This window comes from Eublepharis macularius, chromosome 5 (assembly GCF_028583425.1).
Source record: "Eublepharis macularius isolate TG4126 chromosome 5, MPM_Emac_v1.0, whole genome shotgun sequence".
Lineage (NCBI taxonomy): Eukaryota > Metazoa > Chordata > Lepidosauria > Squamata > Eublepharidae > Eublepharis > Eublepharis macularius.
This window is the reverse complement of record NC_072794.1, coordinates 101,424,117-101,436,544: the sequence shown is the minus strand read 5'-3', so window position 1 is coordinate 101,436,544 and position 12,428 is coordinate 101,424,117.

The window sequence follows — 12,428 nt, the reverse complement described above, 5'->3', positions numbered from 1 at the left end:
ACCCATATTGTTATAAGGGATTTCCTTATCAGGTGGTTTTTAAAATATTTATGTCCAGCTGTCTTCTCATACCACATAAATGCATGCCATCCTAACAGTAGATCATGACCTTCAAGGGCTAACAGTCTTAGATTTTCCAATAAGATCCAATCTCTCATCCAAACTAGACAGCACTCTTGGTAATAAGTTTCCCAGTATGGTAGTGCAAAGCCTGCATTCTCTTTCAGGTCTTGAAGTGTTTTCAATTTAATTCTTGGTTTTTTCCCTTGCCAGATAAACTTGCCTAAACTTCTATTTAATTCTTCAAAATAAGATTTGTTAATACTTATTGGGATGGTTTGATACAAAAATATTATACGTGGCAGTATATTCATTTTAATAGTTACAATCCTTCCTTTTATTTCCTGTAGTAGCTTCACATAATTATCTTTCATTAATGAACTACATTTTGATGTCAAGTGTATCCCCAGATATTTTACTTTTTTTTCTAACTGAAATCCTGTCATTCTAGTCAGTTCTATTGTTTGTTGTGTGGTCACATTTTTTGTTATCATTTTTGTTTTTTGGTAGTTAATCATTCCTGCCATTGATCCATAGTTTTTTATTAGTTTTATTAGTTGTTCTATTGATTCTAGCGGCTCTTCTAATATGAATAGTAGATCGTCTGCAAATGCTTGTAGTTTATATCTATGTCCTCTAATCGATGGTCCCTTTATTATAGAGTCTTTCCTTATAGCTCCTGCCAGTATTTCTTGCATTAAAATAAATATTAATGGTGAAAGTGGACAACCTTGTCTTGCCCCTTTTTATATTGAGATTGATTCTGTCAAGTCATCATTCAAAAATTTTGCTTTCTGTTTCTTGTATATAGCTTCAATTGCTTTTATAAATTTCATTCCAAAGTCCATTTCTTTCATCTGTTCAATAAAAAATTGCCAATTAACATTATCAAACACTTTTCCAGCGTCTGACAGCGCAATCCTATGGCCGGCCCCAACGCCGGCGTGCCTGCACAGACGGAGCAGTGGCGCCGCCAGGCCGTATCCTGTGCCAGCGAAGTGCAGCGGCGCCAGCCCCGGCAGCAGCGCAGAGATGCAAATTGGGAGAACCAGAAAGCGTTGTGGGCGGGCTTGATGCGCGGCCACCGCCGGGCGCAGCCAAAGGGCGCTGTTCCCCACAAGCAGCAGGGGGAGGGGCCAGGATAGGCGCAGCCAATGGGCAGCACGCGATCCCGGCCAGGCCCCAGAGCAGCAGGCAAATCGCGCCCATGCCGGCAGACCACCCCGGCTCGTGCGTTGGGCGGGGCTCGCAGTCGGGAAGGAGAGGGGTGGGCGTGGTCCGAGGAGCCTTTCCACCGTTTGCCCAACGCAGCGCCAAGTCCGTGGCGGCCGTGTCCAGAGAGGTTGGCATGGGACTGGCAGGTGCCCTGCCATGAGGAATCCAGGGCAGCAGCCAGTCCCGGCAGTAGGGAACAGCCACCAAGTCACGCCCAAGGGGAGGGTGGGCCTGAGGCTGCCACCAAGAGGCAGAAACAGCGGGCCCGCCCCATCCCCGTCCCAAGCCAAAGACCACAGACACCCGTTGCACAGAAATCAGCCTTTATTATTATACCATTGGGAGGCAGCCGCTCATGGGACTTTGTTGCTGTGGCTGCGGCTGCAACGGGAGCGACCCTCCCCAGGCGCACGAGACCTCCTGCCTGGGATATGGCATCTGTCTGCCGCTACCCTAGTTTCTTCACTGATAGGGCTAGGGATCCAGTGAGCGGACTGTTTCCCGTGCCATCTCCCTCCCCCTTGCAGCAGCACCCCCGGCCACCCTCTCCCTGGCTTACTGGGTGCCAGCTGCTCGCCCTACCAGGGATCGAGCGCCCTCGGTGGCTCCCCCCTCCCCGCTGACATGCCCTGCCCCAACCCTCTACCTGACGTTACTGTGAGGGGAGGGAGGGGGCGGGGAGGCAGAACGGGGTCTGTCAGATACATTTGTGGCAATGTGCAGGTGGGGAGATGTGACGGGAGTGTTGGGGGAGGGGCAGAGGACGAAGTCAGGCTCGCAGACACAGAAAGCAGTTGTTTTACGACTCGTTTTATTGCACTGGAACAAGTGGGCTTGTTTTTAGGCTAGCAAGGGAGCCGGGGAACTCTGCACAGCCCTCCTTCCCGCTCGGCGGGGCAGGGCTGAGATGCAGGCCGCGGCACGAAAGTGCTTCCTGGGCTGCAGCCAACCCTCCGTCAGAGATGTTTGGGGAGGGCGGGACGCGGGGGAGCAGCCCTGCCCTGGACGTGCCTGCGGGAGGAAAAGACACATGTGGGCTTTGCCTCGTTCCACTGGCAAGGCAAGCCCCACACTCCACCATCCGGGAGGATGCACATACTCGAGGGAAACAGCAACCAGCTGATGCATGGCAGTCTGGCGAGGATGCACTCGGCCTTGGCAAGCCTTTACCTTTAAGGGAGGAGTGAGCTGGTCATAACAAACACCTGGTCGCATGTGGTTTCTGGGGCGCCTGCCTCTGAGGCGGCCAGGGGCGGCCATGGTCGCCCCCCACCCCTGCTGGGCCTCCCCCGAAGCGGCAAGTGAGCGGGTGGGGTCAGGTGAATGGGCGGTTTGCACTAATCCCCCCTCCCCTACCTCCACCTCACCTGTCAGCGCTCCGTCAGTCAACACCAGGCGGGAATACCGGAGTCAGGGTACCTGCAAGGAAACGGGAGAGGCTGCTGTAAATTCGCCAAGTGTCACTCCCTTCTCTCACGGAAGGGTTAATTTGTTTGTGCTTAGTTGGAAGCAACTAGCTTGCATGAGTCCAGTTAGATGTTGAGTTGTTCTTCCTGTCGGGGTAAAAAGGGGGTTAAGCCAGACATTTGCACTTCTTCCCTTTTATGGGAAGTGCGCCCACTTTTTCGCAAAGTCCCCCGAGTGCATTCTGTGCCTGCCACCGTGAATGCCCTCACCCCCGTTCGGTGTTCAAAGGGGCAACGCCACGCAGCACACGGACAGAGCCTCCGGCGACGTGCTCACTTACCTGAGGGTTTTGGCCGGCGCTGGCCGGATGTTTTGTAGGGCGCGGTCGCAGGTGAATGGGTGCGGAGAGGGGGGCTCGTCTACGCCAGGCGCGCACGCTGATTGGTCCCCGGGATAGTTCGCATCCTATGCTCCTTCGGGCCATAGGGGCGGGGCTGGGCGCTCAGAGAGGGGGCTGATTTTTCGCCGTTCCATGGACGCCTATGGGCTACGCCTTCTTTTTCCGTGGCGTAGCTTTTTTGCGCCGCTGTGGGCGTTCCCGCTTCTGGAGGGGCTTAGGGAGCAGACTAACTCCGGCCCCACCCTCCCCCCACGCCGGCGCAGGGCTCTACGCCACTCCTACGCCGCCGCCCGGGCGCCTGAGGATTCCGCCAGTGCAAGCCCGCCGGCGGGCCAGCGCCGCGTCCCAGCGCGGGCGGAGGGCGACTTACGCGGGCGTAAAGCCCAGATACGCGGTCGCAAGCCTTAGTTTGGTTCCTATTCACTTTCCACGCCCTTCTTAGGATTGGGCTGCCAGACTATCATCACCATCTGTTTTTCCGGGTGCGCCTCATAATATTCTAATAGGTTTAAATCAACTTTAATGTTATTTTTCAGTTGTATTTTAGGGAGAAAGCCTGTCTGGTCCTGATGTATCTTATTGAGTAATATTTTTTTCAGCCTTGTAGCTAATATTGTAGCAAATATTTTATAGTCACAGTTAAGCAGGGAGATGGGTCTATAATTTTTAATTTCTTTCGGTTCTGTTCCTTCTTTATGTATCAACAAAATCGTTGCCTCTGTCCATGATTCCAGTAGAGTTGTTTCTTCCACTGCTGTAGTAATCATATTTTTATATGGTACAATAATGATCTCTTCTAATGCTTTATAATATTCGGCTGGTAGTCCATCCGGGCCAGGAGTTTTCCCATTATTTTGTTTCTGTGTTGCTTCTACTATTTTCATCGCCGTAAAAGGGTCATTCAGACTTTTTCTTTCTTCCTCTGATATTTTGGGTAATTCTTGCTTCTTAAGATTTCTTTTTTGTATTTCTACTGGTATCTCTTTTTTGTATAGCTGTTTATAGCAATTTTCGACTATCTTGTGAATTTCCTCTTTCCTTATCTTTTCCCTCTTTGTCTCATCATATAAACAATGAATATATCTCTTTTCTTTTTCTTTTCTAAGCTTATAAGCTAACCATCGCCCTGATTTATTTGCATGTTCAAAATAGTTTTGTTTAGCAAACCTAGTATTTTGTGCAACCTCTTCTGTCAATAGTAAATTAATTTGACTCTGTAAGGCTTTAATATTGTTTCTCAGACTTACATTTGAAGGATCTTTTTTAAAGTCTTACTCTTTTCTTTCCAAATTTCTCATTATTTTCTTTTATCGTTGTTGCTTCTCTCTTTTTCGTCTTGCCGCATATTTTATGGCCAATCCTCTAAAGTATGCTTTACTAGCATCCCAGACAATATTCATATGCACTTCAGGGTTTATGTTTTGCCAAAAATAATTTCTCATTTCTTCTTTGACATCATTCAGAAATTTTTTATTTTTTAGGAGCTGTACATTCAACTTCCATCTAAATTTCCTTGTTGTTTCTGCTATTTTCAGTAGTAAGGGATTATGGTCAGCATAAGTCCTTGGGAGTATATCCACATCTCTAACTTCTTGTATCAGACCTGTAGATATCCAACACATATCAATATCCAACACATATCAATTCTGGACCAGGATTTGTGGTAATCTGAATAAAACGTATAGTCTTTCCCTGTTGGATTCTTAGCTCTCCATACATCAACTTGCATTCTTCTGCCAATCTAAGAAAGGATCTTGGAAGAAGTCCTTTAGGGTTCTTGGATTTCTTTGTTGTCTTTCTATCTAAATCATGATCAAATACAGCGTTAACATCTCCAATTAGACATGTCTCCATATAATCAAATCTTGCCAAGATTTCAGTCAAATTCTCATAGAACTTTTCCTGATGGTCGTTTGGTGCATAAATCATTGCCAATAGAGTCTTCTTTTCTCCCAAGATTTCAGCCAGTAATATTCTACCATCTTCCACTGAGTATATCAGAGATGGTTTCAATTCTTATTTAACATATACTACTATACCTCTTTTCTTAATCGGGTCTGCGGTAGTAAAGATGTCTCCAAGTTTTTTGCATTGTAGATAGTGCTGATCTTTCTTTCTAATATGGGTTTCTTGTAGACATGTAAAATCTGCATTTAATGTTTTTAATTGTTTGAAAGTTTTCTTTCTTTTCCCTGGTGATTTTAATCTGTTAATATTGGTTGAAAAGATTTTTATTGGTTTCTGCTCCATTATCTTTTTCCTTTATTAGTATCATCCCTTCTTTTTCTTGTTTCTCTCATAATATTTCAAAGCATTGTCCTTCAGTCTTGTAATCCTGCTTTATTGCAAATGCCCAGTGGCACCTTAAAGACTAACATTTATTTCAACATGAGCTTTTGAGTTGTTAGTCTTTAAGGTACCACTGGACTTTTGTTTTGATACAAAAGACTAACAATGCTATCTCCATCTACTGTCTGTATTATACTGTGTTTTAGTGCAATGTTCACTTATTTTGTTGATTCCATACAAAACACTGTTCTTACTGCATTGTTCTTACTGCATTGAGATTGAGCAAGAAAGATAAACTATAAATAAATAAATTGGAAGAGATGGGCAGTGTTGCTATCGGCCAGATTCCTTGCCCCCTTCTGAGGTGTTACAAGCATTCATTCAATGATCTTGCCTGCTTTCTGACAGCAGTATTTTCTCTTCCATCCCTTTACCATTAGTATTTAGTGTGCACTATGACCTAGACTCCAGGGTATATATGTGCATAAACAAAACATTGCTAAGGAAAAGAGGACAGGGGCGCTCGCTCTTCTCTATATATCCAAGTGCCAAAGAATACCTGAGGCAGGGCTTTTTTTTGAGCCGAAATGCCCCAGAATGCCATTTCGGCACCTCTTTAAAATACCCATGTGACTGGTGCCATGTGGGTATTTTTTAAATGGCTTGTTTTGGCTATTTTGGGCTCATGTGGGCCCGGATCAGTCCTAAAACGGCCAGGATTGGGCCACTGCCGGGAGGTGGAGAGTTCCCCTGGCCGGTAGCGGCCTGTTCCAGGGTGATTCAGGCCCAATCCAGGCTGTTTTGGATCTGTTTTGGCCATTTGGGGCCCATTTAGGCCCCGAAATGGCCCAGATCGGGCTCCTGCTGGGCTGGGGAGGGTTGCCTCACCTGGCAGCAGTCTGTTCCAGGCCGACTCGGGCCAGATCCCAGCCATTTTAGGCCCGAAATAGCTAGGACTAGGGTCAAAACCACCAGGACTGGGCTGCTGCTGGGCAGGGAGGATTCCCTCGCCTGGCAGTGGCCTGTTCCATGCTGCCTCGGGCCCGATCCAGGCCATTTCAGGCCAGTTTGGGCCATTTAGGGCTCATTTCAGGCCCGAAAGGGTCAGGATCAGGCCCAAAACAGCCCGGATTGGGCCCGAAATGGCCTGGAACAGGCCGCTGCCAGGCGGGGGGAACCCTCTGCTGCCTGGCAGAGGCTTGATCCTGGTAGTTTTGGCCCCCGATCTGGGCCGTTTCGGCCCCATTTTGGCCATTTATGGCCCATTTCAGGCCCAAAATGGCCAGGATTGGGCCCAAAACAGCCAGGATTGGACCTCTGTTGGGCGGGGGAACATTCCCCCACACAGCAGCAGCCTGATCCTGGCCGTTTTGGGGCCCTTTTGGCCTCTTTGGGCCCAATTCAGGCCCCAAACGGCCAGTATCGGACCCAAAACGGCCAGGATCGGGCTGCTGCCTGGCGCGAGAGTGCTCTCCCATGTGGCAGCAGCCAGTTCCAGCCTGTTTTGGGCCTGTTTCATCCCAATTTGGGCCCTAAACAGCCAGGATCAGGCCTTAAACAGCCAGGTTCGGGCTGCTGCCAGGTGGGGTAGTGCTCTCCCGTGCGTCAGCCGGGACCAGGCTGGTCCAGGCTGTTTTGGGCCTGTTTGGGCCTGAAACGGCCTGGATCTGACTGCTGCTGGGCGGGGGAGTGTTCCCCTGCGGCGCAGCGGCCCATTCCAGGCTGACTCAGGCGCAATCTGGTCCGAATTTTGCATTCTCCAGACTGAACTGGGTCCCCCATGGGGCATGGGAGCGCTCCCAGGGCGGCCACGGCCTGCATGATGATGTCACTTCCCAGAAGTGCCGTCATTGCGCAGTCCCGTGAGCATGTGCACACTGTGCGCACGTGCTTGTAGTAAGAGGCACACCACCTCCTCCCAGGAGTTGCCCTGTGTGAGAGTCTTCCCACCTCTTTCCCCAGAAAAAAAGCTGTGACCTGCACCAAACAGGATCCACTGCTTATTTTACAAAAAATCTGGAAAGCCCTACTCTACACAGGAACTTTTTGCTATAAGTGTTATCAGTAGGGGTGTGCAATTTGGGTTTCAGATACCCGAAAAAACCCCGAAACAAACCTGTTTCGGGTTGTTTCGGGTTATCCGAAACGTTTCGGGTAACCTGAAACAACAATACCCGAAACGTTTCAGGTTGTTTCGGGTTTTTTTCGGAAACCGAGAATCGCCATTTTGATTTTGCTAGGCGTTTGCCTTTGCAAGCGTCTAGCAAAATCATGCTGGAAGCTAAAGCTTCCTGCAGGCTCTTAGAAGAGGGGAGGGGGGGGAGGAGGAGTGAGTGACTCACTCCTTCTTTCACCCCTCACCCCTCTTGCATAGGAGGGAATCCTTTGCTTTGCAAATGCAAGGTGCATTGATAGCATTGCACTTTGTATTTGCAAAGCAATGACAGCATGCAGAGATTCCCGCCAAAATGACCAGGCAGGGGAGGGGGAGCAGGAGGGAGGGTGACTGTAGGAGTGTGTGGGAGGTCATGCAAGGGAGGGGGGACTTTAGGAGTCACCAATCCCACTGCTGCATCCTTCTGCCAGCCAATAGATTCAAATCTTTGGCTGAGGCTGCAGCAGGGGATTTAAATTTGTGGCAAGACTGGGACAGCTCTGTTGCTCACTGACTGTTGACTGAGAGAGGACTGAGAGAGGAGAGAGACCGCACTTGGAGGACATCTGCCTGGAGGATCAACTCTGCTGGACATCCGGAGAGGAGGCCTGGTAGGAATCTTTTTTTTAATTTTTGTAAATTTATTGATGCTGGGCCAATGTGCTGCTGTGGCCTGCCTCTGCAAAAAGATGTTTCAGTTTAGTCTTGGCATGGCCTGGGGGGACATTTTCAGGTTGGGCAAGAGGACAATGTTTGGGGGTGTGGGGGGGGGGTTCAATGATGCTTGTTGTGCTTGCTAGATTTAATGTTTCCTTTGTTATGCTTGAGTGTGGGCTTGATCTAATGTTTCCCAGGCCTAAAAAACAAGTGTGCCAGCTTCTGGCCTACACAGGCCAAAAGCTCTGCTGGGTGGCTTTGGTGTTTGCTTTGCTGTTTCTGGTGCCCTTGATCTAATGCTTCCCAGGCTCTTAAACAAGTGTGCCAGCTTCTGGACTACACACGGGCCTGCAGCTCTGCTGGGTGGCTCCGGTGTCTTTCTGCTGGCTGGCCTGGCACTCACAATCACAATTATGCTTCACAAACAGGATTGGTAGCTTGCTTTGCTATTTCTGGTGCCCTTGATCTAATGCTTCCCAGGCTCTTAAACAAGTGTGCCGGCTTCTGGACTACACACAGGCCGCCCTGCAGCTCTGCTGGGTGCCTCCGGTGTCTTTCTGCTGGCTGGCCTGGCACTCACAATCACAATTTTGCTTCACAAACAGGATTGGTAGCTTGCTTTGCTGTTTCTGGTGCCCTTGATCGAATGCTTCCCAGGCTCTTAAACAAGTGTGCCGGCTTCTGGACTACACACAGGCCTGCAGCTCTGCTGGGTGCCTCCGGTGTCTTTCTGCTGGCTGGCACTTACAATTATGCTTCACAAACAGGTTGCAGTTGACTGTTGCTGAGAGACTGTCTTCGTGGACTTCTTCTGGACTGGACTGCACCTGGAGGACATCGGCCTGGAGACCTCTGAGTGTGGAGGATCAACTTTGCTGCTGGACATACGGAGAGGAGGACTGGTAGGGAATTTTTTTAAATCTCTTTTTGGGAAGTTATTGCTGCTGCTGGGCAAATCTGCTAGCATATGTTTCAGTTTGGTCTTCATGGCTTGGGCTAGGGGGACATTTTCTGGTTGGGCAAGAGGACAATGTTTGGGGGTGGGAGGGGTTCAATGATGCTTGTGCTTGCTAGATTTAATGTTTCCTTTGTTATGCTTGAGTGTGGGCTTGATTTAATGCTTCCCAGGCTTAAAAACGAGTGTGCCAGTTTCTGGCCCACACAGGCCTGCTCTGCAGGGTGGGTGTGTTGTGTTTTTCCACTGGCTGGGCCTAGCCTTTCTGGGGTGGGGGTGGGGATTCTTGCATGCACTTTTAACTCTGGCACAGCTTCCCTACAGTAGCTTCATGACTGTCTAGGCCCAAAGCAGATCTGGGCATGACTTTTAGGGGTTGTGTGTGCAGCGTGTGTGACTCTGTTAACATTCCAACTTTCTTAACAGCATCGCGGAGGAGAGGAGGACCAGCTGCACGACCGCCTGAACTTCGCTGGACTGCAGGACTGGTGAGTGAGTCTGTGGGTTTACAGCAGGGTGGGCTTAGGGGTGGGTTTTTTCTAGCTTGGGAGGGGGGAGGTACATTTTCAGAACACCACATCCACACCCCACACAGACACACCACAGAAACATTGTTCCCGCTAAATAGTGTCTTAGGTAGGTAGGCCAGTTAGTAGGCATTCAGTGGCTAATTGCCCTCAACCTAATCTATCAGGGAACCAAGATTAGTTTTTTTAAAACATTAAATAGGGATTCAGCAGGAAAAGCATTAGTGAGTGAGAGTTAGGTTATCTTTGATTTCTATGTACAAATTTTGAATAGCTGTTAATAGGCTTCCCATTACTGACCCCCTAACTAGGGTTCCACTGCCCATCTCTGGCACCCGTGGTGGAGCCAGGCCAGCCCGGGCATACTAGTGTTGTTAGTGTATAAGGCTTTCACTTGTTGTTATTGGGGTATAGGGCCAGCTCAATTCTGGAGGAATTCAGCTGTTTGGCAGGCTCAGGTCCCCCAACATAAATAGGGTTGTTTAAAAAGAGATTTGAGTGACCATCTCCAAGACAAGTTACAGAGCCACAAGAAGAACAGATTTAGAAGCAGGTAGATAGGGCTTGAAAACAAAGTGCACCTTTGTTTTCCCTTGGTTTCTGAATAGTTAGTGTAGTTTCCGTGAGGGGAAAGGATGGCAGAGAGGAAAGCAGAGAGGGGCCCTGGGGGAAAGGCTAGGGAGAAATCTAGACGGGAGGAGGGGAGGGAGAGGGGGACTGCTGTGGCAGCCCCCCCCATCTGAGCGGAGGAGGCCCTCCCCTGCGCTGCTGCTGTTCACCAGCCTGGCTTCTGGTGACAGGAAGAGGGTTCGCAAGGCTCTCTTTCCTGAGGCAGCTGCTGGAGGGCCACCCCCAACCCGGGTGTGTGAGGCAGGGGCTGGCACTGGGCAGGGGCCTGCTGCTGAGGCTCCTCCTCTTCCAGTGGTTGTGAGCCAGCTGCTGGAGGAGGGGCAGGATGTGGTGTCTCCTGGGATGGACGTGGGGCATGTGACTTTTCCATCCCTCACGATCACTCTAGGAACCCGGAGGATGTTGGAGAAACTGCCCGTGAGACCCCCTGTGGGGCGGTCCACCCCAGTTTCCTCTGAGGCCAGCAGCAGGCCTCTCGCGGCTGTGCAGGAGGAGAGGATGCAGGAGGAAGAGGCAGAGACTGTGGTGGAAGAGCCCACATCTCTGCCCCTTCAGCCTCGTCCATCCCCAACTGCCCGGCCGAGAGTGGGACACGGCGTGTCCGGCCAGAGCACCTCACAGGAGGTGCCTCAGGGTGGGCCCAAAAGCGCTTCTCCTGTGAAGCGTGGGCCGTCCTGTTACTCCGAAATCTGGAAGCACTTCCAGACAACGGAGGATCCCCGAGCAGCCCAGTGCCTGTGTTGTAGGCAGCGCGTCAGCCGTGGCAGAGATGTGCACCATCTCTCCACATCTGGGATGAGGACCCACATGAAGAGGCACCACCAGGCGGTGCTTCTTCGGGGGGAGAGTTCAAGTGGCACCACACGGCCACCAGCTAGCCAAAAGGAGGCAGGCTCCTCTGGTGCTCTCCCCCCAAGGGTTCCTGTAGGGAAGGGACGCCAAGCCTCTCTCCTGGAGATGCTTGGTACGCAGGGCCCTAGTGTGCCCAGAGAGGGGATCCAAAGGGCGAGCCGGAGCCTCACGCGCCACATCATCAACATGGTAGCGGTGGATGGGAGACCGTTTTCCATAGTAGAAGACTTCGGCTTCTCAGGGCTGCTCCACGATTTCTTTCCCTGGTACGCTGTCCCTGCTCGCACAACGTTGAGCAGATCGGTGGTGCCCTCGTTTTACAGGGCTGCCAGGGACCATGTGAAGGCACAGCTGTCCCGGGTTGCTGGGAGAACTGTGCACTTCACGTTCGACATCTGGACCTGGCCAAGTGTGCAGCAAGCGTACCTGTCGCTTACTGCTCACTGGTGGAAACATGAGGCGGTTCTGGGTGGGGGCCGGGGGGGAGGTGCCTAGAACAGCTAGCCAGGGAAGGATGGGAGACCGCCAGGCCGGCTACTGCAAGGCCTTGCTTCACGCCGAGGTGCTCGACGTGTCCCACACAGCGGAGAACATTGCTGCCACCCTGAGGAGACAGTTGGAAGAGTGGGTAGGCCAGGGACCCGCCACCGTGGGATGCATGGTGACGGACAGTGGCAAGAACATGAGGGCAGTGGTGCATCCAGTGAGCCGAGAGTGCATTTACTGTGCGGCTCACAAACTTCACCTAGTGGTGAGAGATGCGCTGGGGTTTGGCTCCTCGAAGGAACCCCTTGATACCCGGACTTGTGAACTCCAGTTACTGATCCAGAAATGTCGGAGGCTCACGAGTCACTTCTCGCACAGCATGACAGCCACACACGAACTGCGCCAGAGGCAGGTCAGGACAGGTGTGCCGGAGCACGTTCTGATCACTGACGTAAGCACTCACTGGAACTCCACCTGTGCCATGCTTGAGCGCTTGGTGGAGCAGCAGGCCGCACTCCACGCGTGGCTCTCCGAGAGCCGCGGTGCGAGTCAGGTGGGTGAGTTCAGCCAGGAGGATTGGCTCACCGTCACCCAGACAGTGGAGGTCCTGAAGCCCTTCAAGGATTTCACTGTGGCGGTCTCGTCAGACACGGCGACCCTGGGTCTGGTCATTCCCCTGGTGCACATGCTCCAGAGGAATCTGGCCACCCTTGCAGACCGGGTCGCGCCTCGTGCTGACCTCGTTCCAGTGGTGCGCGCACTGGTGAGAAGGCTGCAGCATGGCATAGTTGCCAG